Source organism: Canis lupus, chromosome 5 (assembly GCF_011100685.1).
Source record: "Canis lupus familiaris isolate Mischka breed German Shepherd chromosome 5, alternate assembly UU_Cfam_GSD_1.0, whole genome shotgun sequence".
In the NCBI taxonomy this organism is placed as follows: Eukaryota; Metazoa; Chordata; class Mammalia; order Carnivora; family Canidae; genus Canis; species Canis lupus.
Window position 1 is genome coordinate 9,224,438 of NC_049226.1, and position 27,839 is coordinate 9,252,276.

General features: G+C 50.7%; 1 protein-coding gene and 1 long non-coding RNA gene across 14 annotated transcripts in view; one reads left to right on the top strand and one right to left on the bottom strand.

The window, feature by feature from the left end:
• The window catches only part of PKNOX2 (PBX/knotted 1 homeobox 2), a 310,043-nt gene that overhangs the window by 151,646 nt on the left and 130,558 nt on the right, over nt 1-27,839 (bottom strand). For 3 of the 13 annotated variants that reach the window (XM_038535750.1, XM_038535752.1, XM_038535749.1), the window contains one exon: nt 21,972-22,077. The exons of the other annotated variants lie outside the window; for them this stretch is intronic. The gene's annotated coding sequence lies outside the window, so the exon portion shown is untranslated. The remainder of the gene's footprint in view (nt 1-21,971; nt 22,078-27,839) is intronic. 13 annotated transcript variants of the gene reach the window in all.
• Nucleotides 10,347-19,783, top strand: LOC102156272. Its single transcript, XR_005359102.1, has 3 exons — nt 10,347-10,441; nt 11,591-11,834; nt 19,187-19,783. It is a non-coding gene; the product is annotated as an uncharacterized LOC102156272 (long non-coding RNA).

Genomic DNA, 27,839 nt, shown 5'->3' on the forward strand with positions numbered 1-27,839 from the left:
ATCTTGAATCACCCGGTGCACACGACAGCAGATGTTAGAGCTGAAAGGACCACTGCCCCCCACGCCCCAATCCCAGCCCCAGAAATCACCTTCTCATTTTGCTAGTCAGGGATGCTGTAGCCCACGGCAGCCCACAAGGTCACACAGTGACAGTTGGATCTGGAACTCAGGCCTCCTAACTCAGGGAGGCACACTACCTGCTTATCCTCATTCCCAAATTCCGATCCACATAGAAAAAGACTATATGAGACCCCAGGCTATGAGGCATTTTACACCAAAAGTCTCTTCATCTCGGCCAAAGCTGAGAAACATTTTCTTCGCACCGTGTTTCCTCACCCCTTAGGGAGGAGGCCAGAAGCGAGTCTCCAGGGCACAGGGCACCTGAGTACCAAGAAAACTGGTGACTGATGCCCTGGACTGGTCTCCTCCTACCCCCAGACCCCCTTCCCTCTCCTTCTCCTGTTTGCCCACCCTCCTTTTGAATTCTCTCCTTTTTTCATTTCGCCTGGGCTGCCTGCCTTCTTGGCTGTTTGCTCAGAAGCTGGGCTCTGTTTGCTGAGCTGTTATTCATTTTCATATTACCTGGGATATTTTCAGCTGCTCCTCTGGGTTTTTAGGAGAATTTCAAGTGGTGGAAAGCAACGTGGACTGCAAAGGCAAATACGCATCCGTGACCTCTGAGCCTCACCTGGGGAATCTGTTCATCTTATCAGCTGCCTTCCTGACGAGCACAGCCACTGCTTCCCCCGCCGACACTCAGGCCCTCATCGCGGGCTTCCGGGGAGCGGGGCATGCTTTTAGGCAAACAGGCTGCAAGTTTTCTCAAATCCATGATCAATGCATCAGGCCTGTTTGCTTAGGCTCTTGAGTGATGGCCTAATGACTTGTAGGGCTTTTGGCCCTGCCTCTCCTTACAGGACCTCCTTCCTGCACTGCAGCCAGACCAGAGAGAGCGCATCTCAGAGGTGCTTTCATCTCCTCCACCTCCCCCCAGAAGTAAGGAGCACAAGGCAGGTGGAAAAGTCAGCTCTGGCAAACAGCTTCAAGAAAACATGGCTTCATGTTCTTCCAGACACACCAGGACCCAATGCTGAGGCCGTGGATAAATGGGAATGACAAAGGGAGAAGGGCCTCAAGAAGAAGGCTGCTCCCCTGGGAGGAAGCCGGAGAGCTGTCCCTGTGCCCGTTCACTTGGCGAGATCAAATCTTGAGGGGTGTCTCTTCAATCCCCACCCCAGGTCCAGGGCAGAGCAAGTCCTGAACCCGGTGCATTATGGAACAGATGGGACAGGATGACGTGGGCCATCGAAGGAACACGGATATACAGTCAGAAGACCGTGACCGGGAGGCTTGGTTACCCCACACAGTAGTCACGTGACCAGGGCAAGTCACTCATGCTTTCTGCCCAGTCACCTCACTTGTCGAACGAGGACAACAGAATCAATCTCAGGGCCGATGTGAACACCCCATGAGATAACATGTGAGCAAGTGCTGCGTCAGCGGTGACGGCCTCTGTAAATGTCAGTCATCGTTCATCCGGAGTCAGACATTCCGTCAGCGGACCAATCACTGAGAATCCACAGCCAGTGACGTTGACACAGACTTTTGGAAAAACACCTGGCGTGTTTTCGCACCTGCCCCTGCCTCTCTGAGACCAGTGGCACCCCGCCACCGGCACTCATCCCCACTTTTCCTCCAAGCCCCCACGGAATTTGTTCCAAATGTTCCAGGAGACTAGGCAAGAGGCCTGGGTTATTGGATATGTGTCAGGTTTAATAAAGGGCATCGAGCGGCCCTGGGCTTGTTGTGTTCTCTGGGTTTGTCACTGTGGTGCTGGTGGCCTGTGGCACTGCCACTGCAGGCCACAGACAGCAGTAAAACAAGAGCAGGTGTTATTAACAGGGCTGAGGGAGCTGGTACCGCATCTGTCACTGAGTGTGGGCAGCCGCGGCTCCCCCTGCCTCGGTGGCTCCTGCCAGAGTCACCTCACCTCTGGGCTCTGTGGGCAGAGCGGAGCCAAGACCAGGCTCTGGGCTATGGACTGGAGCAGGGCCCACAGAAGAGATGCTCCTTTCTGGGCCTCGTGGGATTTTTTTTCTTGACTAAGCCATCAGGTTGTTGCTATCTTTTCCTTAACTCTGTTTTCACGACAGGATAGACAGTGAAGGACTAACTAGAACCGAAGCCAGAGCCTTCTCTGAGGCAAGGGACTGGGCCTCCTCTGATAAGTGAGTGCTCTGAGGTAGAATGTCTGCATGGTACATGGTGAACGAATGAGTGAAAAGAGAAGCGGGGCTGCAGCTGGCTCATGTGTGTGCTCTGACGTGGGATGGAGGTAGGGGCTGGGAAGCCACCCCAGTGCAAACAATGAGAGAAGGTCCATTCACGGAAGAAGAACATGGAACACACATCTAGGTAGCGCTCAGCATCAGAAAAGTCCAGAGATCACAAGTGCCTTCTATAGGATATAATGGCAAAAGCCCATGTTCTAAAAGCAGGGCAAAGGGCCAAGTTGGACTTGCAGAACTAACCCCTTCCAATCTTCCCAAAAAAGAAAGCCAGAATACATCATAGAGCTTAGGTAGGACTCGGTCTGAGGGTAGAAGTCCTGTGGCCACTGTCATAGGGAGGAGAGAATTGTGGGGCATAGAAACATGAAGTTATTCAAACTTCCTTACTCCAAATCCCTAAAGGGGCTCATCAGCTCCCAGTAAAGAACACAGAAATCAAGTTAGGAGGTCGTCATCCCTGTAGAACCTTCTGTTTCATCCTCAAGGCAACCAAGACTCGGCTTCTTTGATTCCAGCCAAGTGATAGCCCCTGACCGTCCTAGAGAACCCCTCACATAGGGCCTCTCAAGAGGCCTTGTCAGACATCACCCTCCTGAAATAGCGCAGTCCTGCCACAGTCCCACATCCAGGGGCCCATGTGTAGGGAGAAGAGGGGCCAGTTATGATCTCCATGTCTTCTCCTGCCGTTGTATTTAGAAGACACGAAATACAGAGAGCATCAGAAGAACTCTTCTGGGAAGGTGGACTGGGAGCTGGGTGCTACCTGCTTTAATTTTTCCCTCAGTCTAATGATAGGCTAGGAGGCCACCCTGGCCTTCCAGACAAAGAGTGGTGAATGGCTGACTACAATACAAAAAATAAAGATTTTTCCAGGGCATTAGCTCATTTTTCTCTACCTCTTGAACCAATTAACAAGAGTCTGGGCCATAAGTTCACAGGAGATTTTTAGTTTGGGACCACACACTCAACAATGCCAGACATGGGACAATTAGAAAAGATAGTCATTAGGAGAAAAGGCTAACAAATGCCACATAAAAACTGAAATTAAAATCCCCAAGGCTTCAGTCCAAATTCTGGGCCCTTGAGATCATGCACGGAGAAGTATGCCACGGCACGGTCGACACTCACCTAACTGCAGAGGGAGAACCACAACTGAAGTCCAGAATCAAAGAATGTTAAGGTCATTTGTTTGGCTTTCAGAATCCCCGGGAGAGCAGGCTGGTGCTAGCTACAGTCTTATTTGCAAAGCAGTGATAAATAAGCCCACAGGAATCGATAAATCCAGGAACCGTGAGTTATTCAAATGCTAGCCATGAGTCTTTGAAACCTGTGAGAAGATCTCCCCTGGCAGACAGATTCCTTAAGATAGCCAGAAAGATTGTTTAATGGGGACAAGGAATGAGCAGAGGCGATGGCAGGACCTTCAGGAACAGTTGGCATTCCCATCTCCATCGCTGGTCTTGTTTACTGTGTACCTCTAGTGGCAACAACGATGCCCAGCACATGAAGCACTTAGTAAATATTTGTTAAATGAATGATGCATGCATGAACCCCAATCTCTAGGAACTATTTGTTACTATTCCCCAAGCCAGTTCTATGTGGGAACTCCCCCAAACTCCAAGGAACACCACCGTGCCCCACCCACACACACTCTGCAAACTGCAAAAATGGCCTATGTCTACGTGTCCTGGCATCGTCTTGAATACATGCTATCAAATGCACTTGAAAAGACCTAGAATACCCCTGCCCCTAGTCTGCTGAGGAGAGAAGTGAGTCCCCTGTCTCATTTCCAGATTTATTCTGAGCCCCACACTGGACAGTGCACACCACCTACCCCCATCAACCAAACGCACACAAGTAGCAAGTGGCCAAGGGGCCAAGCAGCCTTTGATCTGGGAGACTTTGTCACCCCCCCTACAAGTGTTAGCAGACAGGCTGGATTCCCCAGCTCTGGCATTAATTGTAGCCCATGTGCTATGATTACAAAATGGAATTAAATGACATGCCAAATTAAAGAGTTATTTTTTCTAATAAATATTTTGCATAGGATGTGTTTATAATGGCATTAATTATTTACACTGCCATATAGAGAAAGCATAAATATAAAGAGGGAGATCAGACGGTTCCTGTAGGAGAAATAAAATGAAAATTTCCATCAGGATGATGAATACCTGCAGTCTAACTTTGGGGCTGGGGCTGCGGGGAGGTGGAAAGAGAGGGACATCTTGAGAACAAATCTGACAAACGTTACCAAGGCTTTTGAGGGAGGAATATGTTAAAAATGAAAGTGAGTACAGAAAGTTTAAATATTTAATACCTGCATTAATTCTAATTCACACTTTCTTTATTTTTCAGATTAAAAATTTACAAGAATTCCCATCTCTTTCATCCTTCTCCTACGAGACACGTTACGGTCACTGTTCCAGGGACCACCTCTGGCAGCCCCAGGGGAGGAAGGAGGCATGAGAAAAGTAGCGCCCACCTCCCTCTGCCGTGGCACCCGTCCCCCAACCAGATGTCTCCCCCAGCTCCACCCCAGGAAGCCACTCTTGTTGGGTTTCTGGCGCCAGAATGGCTGATGGGACCGAAGCCACTTCCTGGCCTCCTCAGCTCTTCTCCCTCTCGGCCACGGAATTCTCAGAGATGATGCAGCCAAGATGTGGGTTTAAAGCGCTTGCCCAAGTCCAGACCTTCTGGGCAAAGAAGTATCACCACTGATTTCTCCTTGAAACAAGGGATTTTTGTCACACCCACTTCCCCTGCCCTCCGGCAGCTTTTATTCTAAAGCCTACCAGACCAGCTCTATATGCCTTAAATGATGCAATTTTAAATTCTGCAAACCAGAGTTAATTTGAATGCAAGGAAGAAAGAACTTCTTGCAGATCACAGTCAAGAGAGAACACTAGGGCATTACTTCCAAGCTTCAGCACTGGCCCCAAACCCAGCATTGAACTGCTGAGCAAACTCACCTAATAATAATAACAAAATAGACATCTGCATTGCCTTCAAAAAGCACTTCCCCACATCACACCCCACCCTACAGTTCCACACAGTGACAAGGGTGCTGTTACCAGCCTTCACTGGAGACACAGGAACCCCAGCTTCTGAAAAGTCATGTGACAAGTCCAAGGACTCCCTACTTTAAATTAAAATTAAAATTCTTCCCACTTTGGGGATCCCCGGGTGGCTCAGCGGTTTAGTGCCAGCCTTTGGCCCAGGGCGTGATCCCGGGGTTCCGGAATCGAGTCCCATATCGGGCTCCTTGCATGAAGCCTGCTTCTCCCTCTGCCTGCATCTCTGCCTCTCTCTCTCTCTCTCTCTCTCTCTCTCCCTCTGTCTCTCATGAATGAATAAATAAAATATTTAAAAAATAAAAATAATAAAATTCTTCCCAATGTTACCATGTAGCTTCTCCAGCACAGGGTTCCCACATACTGGTGACATGGAAGGAAAAGAAAAACTGGGCCAAGAGATGCTTTTTAACCCCGTTCCCTGATTTCTGAGAGGCTGATCTGCAGGGCAGGCCTACATTTGCGGGCTGAGAGCCATGTAGGGAAGAGTGGCTACGCTCTGCTCACCTGACGGGTCTGCTGTGTCCTGTTTCTGTTTTCCTTCTGAGACCCTCAGTGACCTTGAGGCCAGAGACCCTCAGAGGAGAGTTGTTGACAAAATTGTCTCAAAGTCTGAGCATTCTTCTGACCCTCTGGGCTTTAGACTGTCAGACACGGATGTGGTGTTTTCCTCCTTCTCTCTCTCATAGCATGCTGCACCCCCCCCCCCCCACATCACTTACCACAAATTCCTGTGCAAAATACCTTCATAAATGGGGCTGATTAGCTCCTTGTTCTAATCAGGCCTCTGCTTAGACAATTCCCTGCCCCCAGCCCCACTCCTCTTCATGTGTCTACTGATCCACAAAGTGCCTGTAAATCAGCAGAGAAAACACACAAGCGTGCACACACACACACACACACATGCTCCCTCCATCAGAAAGCTGAGCAGGAAATCACGCCTGTGGTGGGGATCTGGCGCTGAGAGATGTTTGGGGTTGTTTGTTGTTTTTACTCCCAGATACCTGCTGGAGTAGGGCCAGCCCTTTAAATGAGATGAGCAGAGCTAGAAATCATCCCAGCTTAATGTCTGGAGAGCAGAATCCCTCTGAGCAGTTCCTTCTTCCTTTCTCTCACATAATTCACAGTCTCTTCCTGAAAGGGCAAAGGAAACAGAGCCCACCCACCCCCCCCCCCCAGCCAGGTAGACGGCACAACTGGATGAGCTCCAAAGGATCAGCTTCAGAGATAGCTACTCTCCTGCTGAGCCTCAGGGACAAGCACATCCTCCTGTTGGCTCCATAGAGCACCATTCAGGCTCAGAGTTAGAGCCCTGTGGGTACAGGAGCACGCACATAAGCATGTGGAGGTAAGTTTGGTAGACCAGTTGTTTGAGCTTCACCAACAAGCCTACCCACCCTTCTGGATTTCACTGGTTGTGAAATTTTCAGATGATAGAAGAGGGGATGGAGATAGCAGGGAAGAAGGTAATTTAGCCAGATGAGTATGTTGATCAGGGTCCACGCTGTGGCTGACGACAATAACAGACACGGTGATGGCAATCACAGTGCTGACACCTTGCAGGAGCAAACCCCTTTCTCCCAAGCACTCTCACCACCCTCTCTCTCACCTAATAAAAATCAAAAGAGAGATCCGATGTTTGCAGAAGGCACACTCCTAAGATCCTAGCACAGTGCGCAGCGCATTATAGGCATTCTTGTTTTTCTCATTTCTCCCTGTTCTACTCTCATTTTCTTGTGCTAAATAAAATGATTTAAAGCTTGGGTCAAGATTAGGAAGAAAGCGCTGAGGCCTCTACTGCCCCCCAGATCCTGTGTGTAGATTGGTTTTGCTGCTTTGAGGAGACAGAGGGATTGAAAGGCTCCTATGGCAGGGTAGAGGGTCTGGGCAGCCAGGAAAGATTGCAAGGAAGGAGAAAAAGCTCTCCCTTTCTTACGGGGAGGATGTCTTGGCAAACGGAAATGAGATCACCTTAATTCATAAACCTACTTTTATTTTTAAAAAGCTGTTTTCAAAGGAAATGATACCCCTCCCACCTCTACACCCCCTACCCCACCCCCCACCCCCCAAAAAGCAGACCTGCCCTGCAGTCTCTCTCTGGCAAGTATCCTCTTTGATTGGGCAAGAGGGAAAGTTCAAGAGCAAAGGGAATCACAGTTGTTAAAAGCCCTGAAAAGACAGTGAGACAGAAGCCCACCTCAGAACATTTTTCCGAAATGAGGTAACGGGGAAAGAACAGGGGAGAATTGGGGACCAGGGGACTGACCAGCCCTGTGACCTTGGACAAGTCACTTACTTTGAGCATCAGTTTTCTCCTTTTCAAACTAAGAGAAATCTAACCTAGTGGGGGTTTATTTTTATTTTCATTTAAGTTCAATTTGCCAACATACAGTATAACACTCAGTGCTCCCATCAAGTGCCCTCCTTAATGCCTGTCACCCAGTCACCCCATCCCCCCATCCTCCTCCCCTCTTGCAATGCTTTGTTTGTTTCCCAGAGTTAGGAGTCTCTCCTGGTTTGTCTTCCTCTCTACCTAGATGGGGCTTAACTCTCCTGAGCTATGCCTACTGAGCCTCTCACGCATGCCCTCACCAGCCATTACCACATTTATAGTGTGACTCAATTCTTACACAAACCCTGTGAGACAGGAACTCTTCCCGCCTTCTGAGAGATGGGATACTGGGGCGAAGGGCTGCAGTGGCCTGCCTGTGGGCAGAAACCCAGTCAGTTATGGAGCTGGGCTGGAGCCCAGGTGTTCTGCTCTGTAGCCCACACACGCTCCCCACATCACAGCTGTCTCCTGATGGGCAGATGAGGTCATGTACACGCAAGTCCTTTGGAAAGTCTAAAGGCTGGAGAATGTGAGGTGCTATTTCTGACAGTTTGGAGAGTGGGGAGGAGAGGGGCACTTCTCATTTTTGAAGCTTTCCTAGGGTCTTCTTCCTAGATCCTTGGCAGTGAGAATTTTCTCCTCCCTTTGTTCTAGAAGCTCTGCCCCACTTTTTAAAGCAGTAAAAACCACAGATGTCCCACAGACACCCGGAGGGCAGGTGGGGTGGAGGGTGAAGCCCTGAGGGTTTCAGTCCCTTGAGAAACCTGAGACAACCCTGTCCTGCTTCTCCAGCTCTGTCCTGACTCTTTGAAGGTCTAGGGCAAGGCCTCTCCCTGCCCCAGACGCCAGTGTCTCCATCTGGAATGGAGATAATCTGAGCAAAGCCAAGCGGCCAGCCAGAGTGTGGTGGTAGAGGAGGGCAGGAGGACAGAAGCCATGTTGGGGTGCCTCCCCCTGGGAGCGGGGAAACAAGGGGAGGCTTGTTTGGGGGCCATCTGTGGTGCTGGAAACTGCTGTGAGCATCTTAGATGCTAAAGAGGAACTTGGGCAGAGAAAAGGCTTGAAACTTCTCATAGAGGCTGGTGTTTGCCGGGGTGGGTTTGTTTGCAGGATTTGAAACAAAGGGTGCTATGGTCATATATGTTGAGGAGGCTCTAGGTTCAACTGGGTTTTCTTTAGTGCTGGATTTCTTAAAATGTTTAAAATTGTAATGAGTCCTAGGACTCTTTAAAAGGGGGTGTTCATGCAGCTATACCCAAACTTGCTTGGCTTTGGAAGTCATTCTCTCCCCCACAGAGCTTTCTGTGCTGTAGAGTCCACTTGGGGGAAGTGCTAATCTAAGGCAACTCTCCCATTTCACAGATGGGGCCAGAGGAGGATGGGAATCTCTGCGGCTTCTAAAATTGGCCACCTTCCTGAATGCCCCTCATCCCTAGGGGGCTAAGAATCGCTCCACACCTGTTTCCAGGGATTAAGGAAAATGTGTTCGACTGCAGCTGTGGTGCATGGAAGAAAGGACATCTGTCTTCTCTTTTTAAGGGGTGGGGGTGGCAAATGCGGTGAGGGGAGGGGAATGAAGAACTAGGCCCCTTAGAAATGGGGAACCATTTAACAGAGTAGAGGAGCAAGACAGCTAGACAGGTCACCCTGAGAACACTCTATGCCTTCCTGAGTCTTAGCAGGGACCACCCAGGAGGCCATGTCCCAGTCCCAACACCCACGTCTGCAGCTATTGGGCCCACTCAGAGACACTATGCTTGACCTCAGTTTCCCTTTTTGCTAATGGCTCCTTCCTGGAAATGAACTCCTGTCCAGCAACAAAGTCCCAGGGCCCCCAAGTCCATGGTAGCCTGAGCTACAAAGACCTGGGGAAAGCACCCATTACAGTTTTTGCAGCTAAACAGGGAGCTCAGCCAGGGAGAGAGAGAGAGGGCTGGGGGAGTGATGCCCACACCCTGCCCCTGGCCCCAGATCCCCCCTTCCCCACCGCCAATCCAGAAAATGGATCAAGATCTCCTGGTAGCTCCTAGTCTGCTTCTTCTCCAATGAGTCTCCCTTTTTGCAAATGTCAGGCGTGGCACCAACCTCTCAGGTTCAGGGAGTTGAGTCCTAAGGGGCTTGAGAAGACTGACCTTTTCCCACCCTCTAAAAATGGGGAGAGGACTGATTATAACCCCAGCTTTGTTGAGGTCACTGGGGGTGGGGCGAATGGGATTCCTATGGGCCAGAGGAGCTGGATGGAGGGTGCAGGGATGGAGGCCCCCTCCCCCTACCATTATACATCATTCTGGGACTTTCTCCTCCCAGCTCTGAGCCCAGCCAAGGCAGCTGTTGTCCAGATCCAAACAAAGACCTGAGACTTCTTCCAACCAGGCCGAGCTGGGCGGTCCGTGGATGGGCAGGGGTTGTGGGGGAGCAGAGAGATGGGGCAAGGGGGAGCCAGGACGGGAAGAGAGTCTGCATGTCTTGTCCTCTGGTCCGTGCCCTTTGTGCTCAGGCTTGAGATAGCCACTTCTGTGGGGCCCAGGCTGGCCCTTGGGCAGCCTCTCCCCCTCCTGCTTCGCTCCTCAGCCACATGCCCTTGGGCTGAGCTAAGTCCAGAACCCGGCTGAGTAGGGGAATTGTTCTGAGAAAGTGGCCCGTTGGCTGGTTGCTATGGAAACCGACATACCACAGTGCTGACCCTGGAGAGGTTTAGCACGCTCCCCCAGCAGGGATGCCAGCAGCTGGACTGCAGCTGTTACAGCGTAAGTGGGGGCTGGAGCCTCCGCCAGCAGTCCCTGCTGTTTGCCTAAACTCGTCCGGCAGCAGCTCCCCTCCACTCGCCCCCACCCCCAATCCCAGCACAGCCCTCCCCCTGCTGCAGCCAGGAAGGGAGCGGCTGAGCCTGCCCAGGCGCCAGGGGGTGGGGGTGGGGGAGGGGAGCAGAGCTGGACTCCAGAGAGGGGGGGTCTTTTATGGAGCAGGACCCCTCCTCCCCATCGCATTTCGAGGGAAACCGAGGCCCAGAAGTGGTGGAGGAGAAGGTGGTGGCCACACAACCAGGGCAGGGCAGGGTTTTGCTTTTGGCCCTCCCTGCACCGAGTGAGCGCTCACGTGGAGTCCTGGGCTCCGTGCAGAGACGCAGCTAACCCAGCATCACTCCCGGGCACAACCATAAAGGGTAAGGGGACATCACTGAACAGCAGGTGCACCCGAAAAGCTGACCACAGAAAGGTGGGGTACGTGAAGAAGAAAGGGAGAATGAGTTGGGAGCAGTGGGGAACAGCAGGAAAGGGCGCTGGAGAGATCGGAGGGGCTGGAAAGTTAGAGAGAGAGGTCAGGAGGTACCCAGAATGGGCCCAGGAGACGCGTGGTGGACGGCTCCTTCCCCCAAACAAAGACAGGCCTGCCGAGGACTCCCCACAAAAAGAAGGGAGTGGAGAAGGGGGGGAGCATTAAAATCGGTTTCAAGGAGGCATCTCCTGCCATCCCATCATGCCTTGAGTTCCCCAAGTGGCCTAAAGCAAACACACCAACCTGCCTCCCTTCCTCCGTGTGAAGCTGCAAGACTCAGGCCAGGCTAATCTGCACCCGGGACTCTAAACAAACACCGTCCAGCCAGAGAGGAGAGATGGCCCTCCCTGGGGCGGCCCCATCAGCCGGCCGGCCCGCACAGCAGCCGGAACACCAGCTGCCTTCCATTCCCCCCATACAGCTGGCCTCATACCGGGTTTGCTCTGACCCTCATCCCCACCTCTCCAAGGACATGGGCCTGCCCCCCCTTTGCTGCCCTTCCTCATCTAGAACTGGGGCCCAAGTCAATGCCTTGTGAGCAGGTGGTCCCCCTCTTCCTCCAGAACTGCATCTCACTGCTCCAATGAATGAACACCCTTCTTTATACTCTTCCCTTCCAGCCACCCTCAAGTACTTGGTCACAGGTGACTGGAGGGCTGCTCTGGATCCTCTCACCCTCTTGAGCTATTAGGAAGTTACTCTCTTTACAAAGGCTTTGTTCCGCCAACATGAGACTCCTGGTACAACTCAAGAATGAGCCGACATCCTTACACTCTGTAACTGTAACCGAAGACCGGGCTCTGCAATGGTCCAGCAGCTTCTTTCGCACTTATCACCTTTTTAAAAGGCAATGTGGTATCTCAGGTGAGCGATTCCTATTGGGTTTGCAGATCCAACAAGAAAGCATCGAAGCTGATGTCCCACTCCTCTGGCCCACCTCTCTGCCTCTGGAGCAAGATCCATTGCTCACTTATGGACTCTTAGCCTTGACTTGGGGGGTAAGATGCACTGGCTAGGAGGTGCCTGGAGCCTGCCCTGGCCAGTGAGGTCATCAAAAAGCATTTGCTGAGCAGTTGACCATATGCCTAGCACTGTGGGTATGGTGCTAAGGAGGAGGCATGTGGAAAAAGTCTTGGACATGGGCCCCAGGAAAAGTTTGTAGTCTTAATGGAGGACAAAAGTGATGTGAAACAGATAAATCAGAGCTCAGCAAGAGAGCACCCTGTGTGCAGACACAATGGTAGCTGAGGCACTACACTCTCCAGAGAAAAAGATGTCCACAGGAAACTTTTTCTTTCTTTCTTCTTCCTTCCTTCCTTCCTTCCTTCCTTCCTTCCTTCCTTCCTTCCTTCCTTCCTTCCTTCCTTCTTTCTTTCTTTCTTTCTTCTTTCTTTCAGAGAGGGAGAGGGAGGGTGGGGTGGGGAAAGGCAGAGGGAGAGAGAGAATCTCAAGCAGGCTCCATGGACTTGGGGCTTGATCACATGACTCTGAGATCATGACCTGAGCTGAAATCAAGAGTTAGACACTTAACTGATAGAGCTACGCAGGCGCCCAGGTCCTATCCATTTCTTGAGGCCAAGTGCAGACACCTACTTGGCAGCGATGGGGGTGGGAGCAAACTATGGTGGCAAGGATAAAATCAGACCTATGAAACCATGGCAGTGGTGAAACTCTAGCCAGAGCCTCCTTCTATCTCTCCTTCTTGGGAAAGACAGATACACAAACACCTGACATCCCCTCTTGACGGCAAGCGTCTCTTTACTCTTCCAAGATGAGAAATGCGCCATAACCCAGGATGCAGGGTCTGAATCACTCTGGGACTTTGTCACATTCCCCCTGAATAATGACGGGCATTTACAGTTTCCACAACAGCTATTTCATTTAAATCCACACTTCCTCCTGTGACATGGGTGGGGATTATTATTCCCATTGTACAGATGAGGAAAAAGAGGCCCAGAAAAGTGAGCTGTTGACCTGAGCTCATGTGTTTGAAAGTAACAAAGCCCAAGTCAACCAAGGCCTTCTGCTGTGGGCCAGCACGCTCTCCAGCATGCTATAAGGCCTTTCCACTAGTGTCCTGTTCTGTTTCTTATAGAAACCAGCACCTGGTAGTTGATTAGTAAACATCTCCTGTACAGCAGGAAAGCATAAAGTTGCCCAAGTTGTCCTGAAGACCACAGCAAGACATGTTCAGCTGCCTGTATGTGTGGTGGTGGGGTGTTAGAGGATGCAGCAAGAGTCCAGATGAGTGCCCGCTTCCATGGAGAAGGTCACCCTGAAGCGCTGAGCTGCCATTTCAAAGAGATGGTGGCAAAGGATACTGAACTAGTTTTAAAATAAATTAACTCTTAAAATATCCTTAAAATCCTCAACCTATGTGAGCAGCAAACATCTTTCTGATGAAAAATTAAATAAATAAAGGATGCCTGGGTGGCTCAGGAGTTGGGCGTCTGCCTTTGGCTCAGGGCATGGATCCTGGAGTCCCAGCATGGAGCCTGCTTCTCCCTCTGCCTCTGTCTCTGTCTCTGTCTCTGATGAATAAATAAATGAAATCTTTAAATAAATAAATAAATAAATAAATAAATAAATAAATAAATAAATAAAAGAGGTTGGGGATGAGGAGTGGGGAACTGTCAGCAGAGAACAGGTTGTATGGTAAAGAGCGGAAGGAGGTCAGAGGGTAGACAACACAGGAGACCAGTCAGGCCTCCAGCCAGGTTCCCCACAGCAGGGTCCATGGCCAAGTGCTGCTCTACCCTTAAAGCAATGGAAGGTGGGCCCTCCATTAGCTTCACTAATGACGTACCAGGGTCCTGAGATGGGGAGATGCCAAGGAGCCCCTTCATCTGGAACAAAAGGCAAAGGGTCAAGCAGGGGAATCCGCAGGGCCAGGCTCAGTGTGTGGAAACAAGGACAAAAGGCCTCGTCTGTGCAGATGCCTATGAGCACTGACGCACTGGGGCATGAGGGCCCGGGCATGACAGAGCGTCTTAGGGTGCCCAATGGCAAGAGATCAAACTCCTGGTGTACAGACAGTGATTCAAAAAAGGTTACTTTACTGGTCACTTATTACAGGAATTTTTTAAATGTTGGAGCTGGTAGAGATTTTAGGGACTACTTTGCACATGTCCTGGCTTAGTGCCTAGAACGCAGGCACCCCCCCCCGCCACCATGTTTATTCAATGAATGCATACACGATTGGATGGAGAGAGAAGCAGAACTCTGAAACCGCTGATATTCGTAATGATGTTCTGACGTCTGAGATATTGATGTGCCTTCCGAATCCTCCAGGAGAAAGCTGTGCTTTCTGCACTCGTTAACTGCCTTTTAGGGTCAGGTGCTCTGATGATGGTAACTCCTTGTGAATCAGAATCCAAGCCGGTTCTGTTTGATCAACCTGCATGGAGTTCCTAGAATGTGCCAGACACTGTGCAGAAGTACTTCACTGCCCCTTCTGTTCCAGACCATGAGGGAATAGGATTCAGGGCTCTGACAGTCTCACGCTGCAGAGGAGGCAGGGGCGATTGCAGCAGGAGCTCCTCTGCCTCCCCACCTGGGGGTGAGGGATGCATTCTCTGCATCCCCTGGGGTTCCAAGCAACTTCTGCTTTGCGTTAAAAAAGATGGAGATGACCCCTCTGGCCCCCTCCTGCCTCAGCCAGAGCCCTCCACCCCCTGGCAGCCTGGGGAGGTGGAAGGGGGGGGGGCAAGGCTGCCACGGGGCTCGTCTCCTTGCCATTTCTTTGGCGGCTCCCTCACTGGCCCTGTTTTTCAGACCTCTAGTAATAAAAACAAGCCAATAAAATGAACATGAAAATATATTCATTAGGATTTATAATGCTCATTAAAACTGCCTGTGTACGAAAGCATGACTTAGCTTCATATAAGTGGGAAAAAAATGCAAATTATACTGCATGCAAAGGAGATATTTCCCTAATCGTCCAATCAAATGCCAGCCCAATTATCTGTGGCCAACCCAATGGGTTAAAATTATACTCTCTCTCCTTGGACACAGTGAGGCGCCTGAAAGTGTTTCATTTTAATAAAAATGAAATCTGGACCCTGCAGAAAACCAGCTTCACTAATGACGTGTTTACACAGAGAAAGACAATTTCTAGTTAATGGTGATTACTACCGAGAACAAATTAAACTTCCTGGAGTATATGGGTTAGAGATAATGGGAACGGGGAAAAAAGTTATGGTTTTAGTGTGTGCGTGGCGGCATGGGGGAACAGGGTGACAGAGGAGGAAAGAAGCCCGGCACCTCCAGGAGGAAGTCGAGCCTGCAGGGATGCTGGGGTGGGTGAGGACGGGATTGCTGGAGAGACTGGCTGTGTGGGTTGTGCCAGGCCCAGCCACCCAGCTCGGGCAGTGGGAGGGGGCAGCTGGCTCTGAGCTCTCAAAACCCTATGGCTGGCCCCCTTCATCTAGAGCAGGGCCTGCCTGCAAGCTCAGGCCTCCCAAGCACTCTTTCCTTCTTGGGACAGCAGGTGACCGATTCTTACCACTCCTCAGTCTTTGGGAACATGTGGAAAGTGCCTCCCATCCCATTCCACTGGCTTAGCGGTGACAAAGCCCAGAGGCAGACCTAGGCAAAGCCAAAGTGAGCAAGCAAGCTTCAGATGGGTGACAGAGGGAGCAAAATGGACAAGGAGGTAGAATGACAGGATAGTCATTATGTTGGTAACATAGCTTTGCCAACCCTTCACTAAGTCCTTACCCTCTGGAGGGTGCCATTCTAAAACATTACTCATTTTTACCGTCACCTTTGGGGCAGTATCATCATCGTCTTCCTCCTCCTTCTTAAAGCAAGAAAACGGAGGCCAAGAGATGATGTCACACGCCTCGTGAATGAAAAAGTTGAGTTTCTAACCCTGATCCAATCCTCAGACCGATGCTCCTAGCCATTGGGCTATCCTGTCTGGCTACTATGAATATGGAGCCCTTTACTATTGGTATCCTCTGGGCTATGAAAAAGAAGCCTCCAGCTTACCGCACAGACTCCAGGCACTCAACTTCCTATTCGCTCCTTTGCCCACTGGAGGACATGGAGATGCTCCTGCAGCAGCAAAATCTCAGGAATTGCCAGATCGCTTCTGCTCCCCGTCTCCCCTCTCCCCTACCTCCTACAGGTGAGCCAGGGCAGGGAGGTGGGAAGGGAGCCAGGATTCCTCCAGTGCTGAGTTTTAATGTATGTTCTTTTGTAAACAAGAACAATCATTTGTGAACAGGCCCAGATGCAAACAGTCCCCAAATCAGGAATTCCAGCTCAGAGGCGCAGAATAATACAGCTTTGGGGAAGATTTAATAATAGTAAAATTAAAATTGTAACTGAAGCATAATGAAGAATGTGGTACAAACAGGCACTGCAAAGGAAAAAAAAAAAACCCTACACAGATTAGCCCCTATGGAATAGTGATTGGTTGAGAGCAACAGTAAACAATGCACAGAAATGCAACTTAATTATCTCGCAATTCTTAACATTCTACCAAAGCCACATGGAAAGCTTTGATGTTGGCAGCAGCCGAGGCAGCAGCGGCAGCGGCAGCTCCTCTGTCTCCCCTGCTCCTGAAGGAAGATCATTACTAAGAAATTTGCAACCACTCCAGCAGCTGAGCCGGAGAAGAGCAGCGGGGTTTATCTGCTGAGAAACCAGGAAGTGGCCAACCACCTGGGAAGAAAGCATCTCTCGAGGGCCACCAAGTCAGGGGATTGGTGGACAAAAAGAGAGCTCTGAGGATTGGGGCATGAGGATCAGGATGCTGGTAGGGGAGGCTCAGCTGACAACCCATCTTCAGAGCTAAGTGGGTAGGCCTCCTCGGGGAGCCTGGGGTCCATCAGCCCCAGGACTGGCTTAGTGAGCACGCACCGGGGTACTTGTTGGATGGAATCTGGGCTGCCCCTCCTCTCCTCTTCCCCCCCAAACACACAGTGAGTACCATCTGGTTGAGAATATCTTCATTGTTCCTGGATTTGTCCCTGAGTTGACCAGCCAGGGTTCAGGGCCACGGGGTAAGAGACCCAGAAGAAGGACTCTTCATTCTGAGTCAGATGCCTCTTTTAAGGATGCTTCTGAAGGACATCTGAAGAGATGGATTCAGTGGACTCTCACATCCAGAAGCAGAGACCAAGACGCCAAGGCCTGGCTTCCTCTCTCTTGAACTTGCCCAAGAACATGGTACCACAGCCACTAATCCATTTCCTTCCTCTTTGGAGTCCCCCTTTACTCTTTGTGAATGGTGATTCCTAGAAACAAGGGATTCCTCATCTGATCGGTCAGTTGGTTGGCTGAGGGCAGTCCTGCCAAGAGACCAGGGGGTGGGCAAGATGACCTCCTGTGGTCCCAGGCATACACAGGAGTGTAAGAAACCAAAACTGTGGTCCATGAAGTCCCTACATCAAGGTTTGCTTGGATTTTTGCCTTGTCTAAGCTCCTAGGAAGCCTCCTGACTTTGTTTAGTTGAGTCCTGAAGTGCAGCAAGACAGAACCCAGTTGATCCCTAATCATGAGATGGCTTGGGAAATTCCAGCCCTTTGGTGATGGGGGTTCTAGGGTGCCAGTTTTGGGGCTACCCACTCACGGGCTCTCCCGATGACTGGTCACATAAGTCCAGAGGAAGTCTTTGATCCCTAGACAAAATAGTCAAGACAAATAGGTTGCCCAGACTCCTGAGTGGCCTGGGGAGAAGGAAGAGGTAGTTTTTTCCTGTGCAGGTGATGGGGATGCTGCTCTAGTTCCCCAGCAGTTGCCACTGTCCTGGAAGGAAATATTTTCTGTGGCTCCTCAGGGTTTCACTCCTATCATTTTGGAAATCAGTTCCTGGGTAAACTAAGTTCCCCCACTTCACAGATTGTAGATTCTGAGTTGCAATGGAGGGAGGCTACTGAGAGCTCCAAGGTGATCCTAGAGAACACTGAGGGGTCTAGGATGGATGCATTATCCACTGCTAGGGGCCAGGGGGCTGGGGGCTGAGGGCTGGGGGAGGGCAGGGAGAGGCAATCTCAGTATTGATACCGAGCTGTAGAGACTCTGGTACATTGGAGCACTGCAGAGACTCACCAAGACCCTGCCTCCTCTGGCAGGGCAGTTTCCAGAAGTGAAAAAAACGTGCCCCCCACCTTCATCACGCCCTAACTCACCATTATGGTTAATCTGTAGTCTACCCCTCTGAACACGATTTCCATAACCCTTATCTCATTCTGAAAATATCTGGCTTACGTAGGGTTCATTGTCTACCCTCCTTTTCCACTAAAATATAAATTCCTTAAGAGTAGGGGGTGTGTCAGTGTTGTTCAGCACTGTGGCCAAAGTGCCAGGCGAGTGGCAAGTTCTCCATAAGCATTGGCTGAATGGAAGAATAAAATGCCTGAAGCCAATAGCCTAGGCCCACTGTTATCCTCAGCCTCCCTTTCTCAGTCTCACCTTGGGGGTGGCCCAGTCTCCCCTAAAACACCTGGCCTCAAGATACGAGTGAGGCTGGAGCTTGGCCAACGAGGGGCTGTGGGACAAGGGAAATGCTCCTAGAGTCTGGAAACATAATGGAAACAGACGTAGAGTGCTCACAGGCTAGGTACCAGGCGTGGCTCTGAGTCCTCAACACGGATTAGCTCATTTTCATGGTCACAATGTGGGTTTTGATCCTGCCAAGTCCACTAACTGGCTGTATGACCTTGGGATGGTCACTTCCTCTCCCGGTCTTATTGTCTCAGTCACTGAGAAAATGGAGAAGAGTGGGCGCTACTCTAGAACATCTGCTAGACAGTAACCCCAGAAAGGACAGGGGCTATGTATGCACTGTTGCAGCCTCAGGATCTAGCACGATGCCTGGCACATGGAAGGTCCTCGATGAGTGTTTATGAAACGAACAAAGTAATGTTCTGTCTACCTGTGTTCTCGGATCCTAAGCTGCCCGTTGTTCTGCAGCACACAGGTCACTTTCTCATGTCCCTTGGGTCCAGGAGGCCCTGTCTATTGCTTCCAAAAGCCCCAGGGGGCCTTAGACTCGGAGTTCACCTAGAAGTGTGTCCTCAACAGAAGGGAGACAGGGACTCCCAACGCAGCTCTGGGGCTGGAGGAAGAGAGAGCTGGCCAGAGTGGGCAGGGGATTCTGCGTCACCCAACACAGGGATCGTGATCCCACACTGCCACAGGCTACAGCCCCTCAGAGGAGCCTGCAAGTAGGCAGGGCAGAGCTGATGCTTCTCTTTATCTTACAGATGCAGAGACTGAAGCTCAGGAAGGGTAAGCCACCTGCCCAACGTCACGCAGCTGTGTGACCCCGAGGCCTCCTCCCGTTGCTTCCCTTGCTGCCCTCCCTGCTCTCAGACTGGAACCCTGATGCTTTTGGCAGAGGAGAGAGCTGCTGGAGAGGTGGCCCCTCACGGAATCTCCAGCACCCCATCACGGCCTTGGAGGCACGGCAATCCGAGCGAGATCTGGGAGACGGAAAACTATTGGTGACTTTATGCACTTGCAGATTTAAACACACGTTTTATTCTTCGTAAAAAGCTGCCTGGCAGTTGCCCGGGTGCTACATTTTTGCAGATGTCAGATGCGTCCACCTCTTCACTCCAGTTGCCTAATAGCCCAAGTGGTTGCTGCCTCCGTTTGTTTGTCTCCTTGGGGTGTGCTCTCTTCAGCCCCGGCAGCCCCAGGAAGCCTGGTGTTACATAAGCACCTCATCAGAATAAACATCCAGCTAGACGCCTCTTCCTTCAGTCCTCCCGCCCTGGAGGAGCGCCTACCTCTAGCCCCGCGTTCTCCCAGAGTGCAGAGAGAGATTCCTGTTCCTGACAGCTGCCCCTTATTACCAGTGGTCGCCCTGAGGAGCCAAGGCCAATTTGCAGCATCTCTGGGCATCTCGTGCCTTCTGTAAAGGACAGGGGGTAGGGGATCGCCATTACTCTGACCCCGGACTCTCTCCTAAGCATCCTGGCGTCCCTCCTAGCAGGTATTTATTCAGAGAAAACCTACTGTGGGCCAGGCCCTGTGCTGGGTACCAAGAATATAAATAGGAGTGGGCCTAGATCCCTTCCTAGGGAAAAACCAAAGCAGAGCGGAGGTGACAGACGCGCTAAGAAATAACTACAGATCAGCAGCTATAATTGAGAAATATATGTATTCTGGGATCCAGGGAGGGAGGAAGGAAATTGTGGCTCCGCCCAGGAGTCAGTGGCATTTGCGAGGGGCTTTGAAGGACACGCAAGTGTGAATGAAGGAGCGAATGAATGAGTTAGGATACATAAACTGCACAAAGTAATACATGACAGGAGGTGTGAAAAGCAGTAGGGAAAAGAGCATGTGGAGGATTGAACTAAAGCCACTTCTCCTGGTACTCAGCTACCCCAAACTGGCTCTGGTCTGGCCAGACTCCCTCCTTCTTTGACTCTGAGAGCAAAACTGCTGACTTCACCTCTTCGTGGCCTCTGTTCCCACCTCTTTAGACTAGAGCCAACGATATAATATCTACACATAGGGTTGTTGCAAGGACTAAACGAGATACTATGTACTATGTACACGTGTGTGGCGGGCCTCGATAAATGGAGGAATCATTATTACTGCTTTTGTTACTATTACCACTACTGTTCCTGGCAAGCTTCCAGGAACCTTAAAAAAAAATGCCTGGGAGGCATAAAAACACTTCTGGATATACTTGATTCTCCACATGGTAAAAGATTAAATTCTTCACTTCCAACCCAAACATATCAGGAAGGGCCTTTCTACTCTTTCTTGATGATGAAATGAAAAACATTTTGGAAGAGGCAGCCTTTTATCACAGGAGCTTGCTTGGGCAATCCTCAAAGGCCTCACATAGGTTCTGTTCCCCGGGACAGAAGTCAGAGCCAATAGGTGACCCACTTAGCTCAAAGCTTCGCTCATACAGGTGCATTAAAGAGCTCTACAGATGCCGCTATTAGGACCCCTTAAAGGAGTGAGCTGAGCCCACATGCAACCCCAGGCCCTGCTGGTGAAGGCACGGAGTGTGTGTGTGTGTGGGGGGGTGTCCACTGCTGTCACTGGAGATGGTTGGTGGTGAAGAAGTTGCCCGGCATCTGCTGGGATTTGGGCCTGGCAGTCCCACATCCCGGGGAGCCACATGGACCTCTCATGGAGTACACTGTCTTGTCCTGGCTTTCAGGACCCCACCACACACACTTACCCAAATGCCCAAGCCTGAGGAGGGGATCTCGTCCTGGATACCTCACCACCCCCCAGCCTCCATTTCAAGTCTACCTGTAACACCTCACAAATGTATACAGTGTTCTCTTTCTCCACCGCTACTTCCTTCAGGCAGGACACCAGCGTGACTTGCAATACCTTTCTAAAAGGTCTCTGATTGTTTTTTTTTTTTTTCCCCCCTGCCTTCCTCTAATCCATTCCACACACTGAAACAGGAGTGATCTTTCCAGGACACAGATCTGGCCAAATCAGTCCCTTGCTTTGAACTCTTCTGTGTACCAACCCTGCTAGCCTGGCGCTCGAGACCCTCCGTGGCCTCCAGCCCCACCTCTCACCACAGCCTCTATCCCACACAGTGCTCCTGTCAGATGCGAAATCCTGCATTTCTGCCCCCCAGCCAAGCCCTCCCTAACTACTGAAGTTCCCTCGGCTTTGAGTACTTCCAGCCACTCCCTTGTTTCTTGGCTAACTCCTCGTCCTTCAGGTATCAACCCAGACACCCCCGCTCTCGAGGAACCTTCCTTGATCCCGCCAGATTTTATGAGGTGCCCTCTGTGGGGCTCTCAGAGTGGTCTGCCCTTACCATACTGTCCTCGAAGCGCCTGCCCACCTGTCATCTGTCCCTATTCTCTCACTGAGCACTGAGCTCCAAAAGGATTCCCATCCTGATTCATGCTCGAACATAGCGGGCAATAAACTTTTGTTGAATGAACAACAAATGAACAAACAAATGCATCAAAGACAAACTAAATGAATGAATGAATGAGTGACTTAGGCCACATAAGCTGAAAAAAAAATCACATAACAGGAGGTCATCCCCACCGTGGAAGCTGAGCACATGACTCGGGAGGCAGAGACACGGGGTGGAGGCAGGAAGAGGTCCGGGGCTGATCCAGCAGGTGAGCAGCAAGAGAAGAAGGGAGGGGCCCTGGCAGAAAGGCAGGAAGGACACATGAATGAACTGCCCCTTTCCGCCCGGCCCCGAGCCCTGCACCCTGTCTGCATAAATCTCGGCTACCTGAAAACAGAGAGTTTTGCCAATAAGGAGACTTAACGCCATTTCATAAACTTTCTTTAAATTAAAATCAGGCAACGCACACACATACACATATACCCCACAGACATCTTCGTCGCTGAAAAGTTGCTCCCTATAAAATAAAAGAAGCTGTTTAAATGTCTTCCTTCCAAGCTAGCCCCACAGAGCTGGAGCTGAGAATACATTAGCCTTTAATGAAGTGAGACTCTCATCTTCCAGGAGACACCTCATTTAGCGCAATTGTTTCAGAGCCATTACAGAAAGACAATTACAAGGAAGCGGGGAGAGTAATTGGAAATGCTGGCAGGAGTTGGGCGAAATGATAATAAATAAAAATATTCAACCTAATAAGCTTCCAGGAGGGGGTGGGATGAACAAAATCAACATAATTAGAACTGAACCTTAGCAAGGAAACACAGACAGCAGGGTGGCAAGTGCTCAACTTGTACAGGAAGAAAGAAGTCGCAGGCAGCCGAAGATGATTCCGGGCCGCGGGCTGCTGGCCCCCTCCAGAAGCTGCTGGAGGGCAGAGGGGTGCCCGGAGCCCAGAGCTGGCGGTCGGGGGGTGCTCAGGGTGTGCTGTTCCTGGCCACGGAAACCTGGAAGGCTGGGCCTGGCGCAGCCGGGGGCCTCTGTGCGAGGAGCTGGGCCGGGGGAGGTCGAGGGGGGAGCACGGCCGCAGCCCTGGCTCAGTCGCTGTGGGTCTCTAGTTTGCACCATGGGCTAGAGGCCTCCGCTCTCTGGGCCTCGCTTCTCTCATCTTAACTCCAGGGAGACAAACTACAAGATCTGTAAGTGGTCTCCCTGTCTTCCGTGAAGGCTGTCTCCCTCTATAGGTGTGTCTTCCTCTCCTTATCTGATAGGTCCCCTCTTGGGTTCTGAAATTTCAACTCGGGAGCCTAGAATTTAAACTTAAGAGAGTCAGCCTGAGCATCGTTTATATCCAAGTCATTCCTGACCCCACTCTACTTCCCCCCCACCCCAGGGGACACTGGCCACATCCTACTTGCCAGGCCCTGGCCTGTCTGCTGGATCCCGCGCAGCTCCTAGAACACAACTGTGTTTGTTGATAGCTCCGTCTCTCCCTAAAAGGCCATGAGTACTGTTTAGAGCATTTGCCGGGGAAACGGTATGAGGCCTGGGACTGGTTTCAAAATAACCCCAGTGAACAGGGGAGTGCTGATTTACATTATGATTTCTTGTTTGGTTGTTTTTGAAAAAAGGAATGTACTAACTTGAGGTCAGGGACCTCAGATTTGTCACCCGCTACTTAGCTCCGGACCCGGTACACAGCGGGCACATACTTATTTTTTTGTAGCATAAGGGGTCTCCAGTAAACATGTCAAATAAACTGACTGAGGATCAAACTGAAGTCAAATTTTAAAACTTTGGAAGATTCTCAGATAGTCTCAAGCAATTCCAATAAATATAATTCAAACCACACTTAATTTACTGAGAGCCGGTAATATGCCGGCAGTGTGCCAGGCCTTGAAAATTCACGGGGGAAGAGGATTCCCCAAGTGACTTTCCCTAAGGAATTTGCCATCTAGTGAGACTCAGGTTGTAAGGCTTGAGGCATGATGTGAGGCCACACTGGGGGTGGGCCATTTGTCCTGAGACACAGGCATATATGCTTTAGTCTCAAGTCCTGAACAGTGGGACAGTGCCCTTAAGTCCGTGGTCTTCAAATGAGTTTACACGTCTATCAGTAAAAAATTTTCATATACCTTCAATATGTATATATATCAATGTGTGTGTGTGTGTGTGTGTGTGTGAATTAGACCTACTACTCTACCAATATATGTCTTATGGAACATATTCAGAAATGGAAATCTAAACAGGATGAGATTTAAATAAATAAATAAATAAATTTGAAATATTTTCTTTTCTTATTCCAATGACCTACCTTGCTCACTTGGTTTTGGAGATTTCATGTGTAGAGTACCAGGGTCCCAGGACTAGACAGGCCTGCCACATAGAAGGGGTGCATGCAGGGCTCAGTCAGTTAAACATCATCTGACTCTTGATTTTGGTTCAGGTGATGATCTCAGGGTCACGATGTCAGGGTTATGAGACTGAGCCTCATGTCAGGGTCCATGCTGGGCATGGAGTCTGCTTAAGATTCTCAATCTCTTTCTCTCTCCCTTCCTCCCCACCCTCCCACTCCCCCAGTTCACATACACGTACCCTTTCTCTAAAAAAAGAAAAAGAAGTAATTCCAGGCTGCTCAGTATACCAAGTGGAATTTAACACTTGCTTTTCTCTGGTCCTAACACCCAGTTTCCAGTACCTGGTGACAAATGTGCCTCCAGGTCCATTAGAACCCTGGAACAGAAAAGCCAAGCAAAGGATGGGAGAAGAACCCAGACACCTCCCTCTGAAAGAAACCAGGAGTAGTCTTATTCATTCATTCATTTGGCAAACACTTATTATAAATTCAGAATGTGCCAGGCACCATGCCAGGTGGAGTGAGGGCTACAGGCCAGAACCCTGTGCTGACTCAGTTTCATGGAAAAGGCAGGATGCAGATATACTTGGGATGTGGGTGGACACTGATCAGTGTCAGGAGATTCAGGCCAGGTGCTCTGGGAGGGAGAAACTGCCTTCCCCTGAGTGATCTAAGACTTGTTCAAGAGGTGGCATGGGACTAGGGAATATGGGCAGGCTTTGGCCACGCAGAGAGAGAAGAGACAGGTTGTTTTCCTCTTCAGGAAAAGGAAATGTCTGTGACAAAGACACAGGGGCAGTAAATTAAGGGGGTCATTCTGCTTTGCCTATCCTCTGTTCCATCTGGAGATCCCATATCCTGAGGCCAGGTGGGAGAGAGAATGCTTACCAGAATTGCAAATACAAGAGACAGGGGTCTGCTCTCAGACTGAACACCCTGGAAACTAGAGAGTGAGGCCTGCTGCCATGCCAGCCTCCCATCAAACATGCCAGGTTTGTCCAACAAAACAAGTATTTATTGAGTGCCAAAGGCTAATGGGAGAGAAAGCCAGTCTAGCAATGGGCATTCTCTTTCTTTAGGGATGGACAGAGCTTGAGCTGGCCTCCAGGCGAGGTAAAACAGAGGACTCCTAAGGCCCTGGCTAGTTCTGGGATGCTACCTTCTGGACTCTCAAGCCCTCGAGCGTGAGGCCTCTCTAGGAAAGATGTAACTAAGATACAGTGTGATAGACAGTCACAGAAAGGTGGTTGATGTGCACTGGGAGCTCAAAGATGATAAAGCCCAGCCGGGATGTGGTCACACACTCATCACCAAGCAAGTGAGTTCTAGCCAGGTAAACCAGGGGGATGGACAGCGTTCTAGGCAAGGAGAACCATATGCATAGAAGCAGAGAAGCACAAGATTACAGAAACCCAGGATCTTTCTGGTGGAGGCAGACGGTGATAGGATCCAGCCACTCCCAAGAAAGCAGGAAGCGTTGGGGCCCTGGGGGGGAGACAAGAAGCCCTGGGAGTCACTCTTAGGCTGACCCTGCTATGCCTGGAGCGGGGTACCACACACAGTTGGTGCTTAATAAATGTATGTAGATGGTAAATTGTCATCTCTAGGAAGTAAAGGCTGGGATAAGCAATTCATTCTTATAAAGCCCCAGGCAGGGCCACATGCTGAGATGCATTTATTAAAGTCTTTTGATGAGAGAGGGAGGGAAGAGAAGAGGGAGGAGGAAGAGCTGGGACCTGAGCTGCCTGTCATCATCTTGACAGAGCACCCCCCCCCCCCCCCCCCCCCCCCCCCCCGCCCCGGGCCCCCTCCTCTGCTGTCCCCACCGCTTTACATCCAGGAGCAGGCACAGGGTCTCAGAGGGGAAAGCAGACAGGAGACATGGCAAAAGAAGGAAAACTAGCAATGACGTCCTAAGCCCAAAGCCAGGTCAAGCATGCCTAGAATTTCTTTAATTTTTCCCAAGAACCCTATAAGATGGGATTTCTATTAGTCTGTAACAGATAGGCACACTAAGGCTAAGTAAAACATGGTTGGCCGAGGAAGTGGGAGCTCAAATCTGTTGGACACTATTCCTCTAGATGCTTCCCAGTCCACAGAGTGGATAGGGCAAAGGGAAGACAGACATGGACACCAGCTGGTGGTTTGTGGCCCTAGGTCCTGGGTCCTCTCCTGTCTCCTCAGGTTCTGCTGGCCCCCGATGTCCCTAGGTGAAACCCTAGAAGTTGGTGAGAAACTGCCCCAGGACCCAGGCTGAAAACAGCCAGCAACCCTCAGGGACATGGAAGGTTCTCTGTTAAAGGCAGTTCGGTGGGCAGCCCAGGTGGCTCAGCTGTTTAGTGCCACCTTCAGCGTGATCCTGAAGGCCCGGGATCGAGTCCCACCTCGGGCTCCCTGCATGGAGCCTGCTTCTCCCTCTGCCTGTGTCTCTGCCTCTCTCTCTCTCTCTCTGTGTGTCTTATGAGTAAATAAATAAAATCTTAAAAAAAAAAAAAAAGGCAGTTCGGAAGGACCCTTAGTAGACACATCCACAGCAGCCTCTCATCCTCTTCTCACCCTGGCCCTTTGCTCTAGCCTTGACTTACATTTTGCATCCAGAAAGCCAGCACCTGCCCTACAAAATCCCAGGGACCTCCCTGGGCCCTGACCTATTTCCCCTCCCAAGAGCCGGGAGCCTTGGGTTCCATCTATTCCAGCCTCTACCAAACCCTCAGTGGCCTTAGGTGAGTGTTAGCTCCTTTTGAGCCTTAGTTTCCCCCATTTGATACTGAGGAACTCAGCGATCTCCAAGGTCCCTGAGCAACCCATGGGCCTCTTCCTCCCTTCCCAGACTTCTCCTTTTCCTCCTTGCCCCATCCCATAAAAGCCAGGAGCCCCTTCCCTTGGGTGAGCCACCTGCAGGCTGAGCAGCCCATCACAGGCCCCTGGGGACCACAGGCGAGGCCGTCCTGTAACGGAGGGCTAGAAGCCTGGAATGGACAGACTACCACCAGAGCCTCTGCACAGCCTGGCCAGGGTGTGCTGGCCACCACATTTGGGAAGGTGTCCAGGTCCCTGATTCAAAGGTGCTTCATCCGAGATGTCTGAGTGCAGTGGGAAGCACAGCCTTCGGGGTTGTGCAGACGTGAGTTCACTGCTCCTCTTTCTAGCTGGGGAACAAGGGTGTGTTGCTTCACCTTTCTGATTATGCCTGGCTCCCTGATTTGTTCTGTCATTAGAGGACTTGTCTCTGAGGGTTGGTGGGAGGGTTACAACAGATAATGCTTAAGAAACGCTGAGCGGTGCCTGTCACACAGCAGAAACTATGCTTCTTCAATGCCCCCTACATTAGTATAACAGTAGGACTCCCAAAGTACTTGACAGTCCTGAGAATCACATGGTGTAGGGGAGAGAGCTGCCACCCACACTCAGCCAGTCACCAAGGCTGAGGAGTTTCATGATGAAAAAAAACCCCTTCCAGCAGGAAAGGGCTCCCCCAGGGAGAGACCCAGGTGGGTCACTTGAATGTGATACACTTTTTTTTTGTTTTTAATTGGGTTTAAAGTTATAAAACAACAGCAGTGAACTCCTCCTGCCTCTGCAGGTACTTGGGCCCAGGTGGGGATCGGGGGCATTAATTAAACTCACTCAACCTCCCCCACAAGACCGGTGGCCCTGAGTTCCCGAAGCTTCTCTCCATGTGGTCTCCTGCACCAGAAAGTGGCTC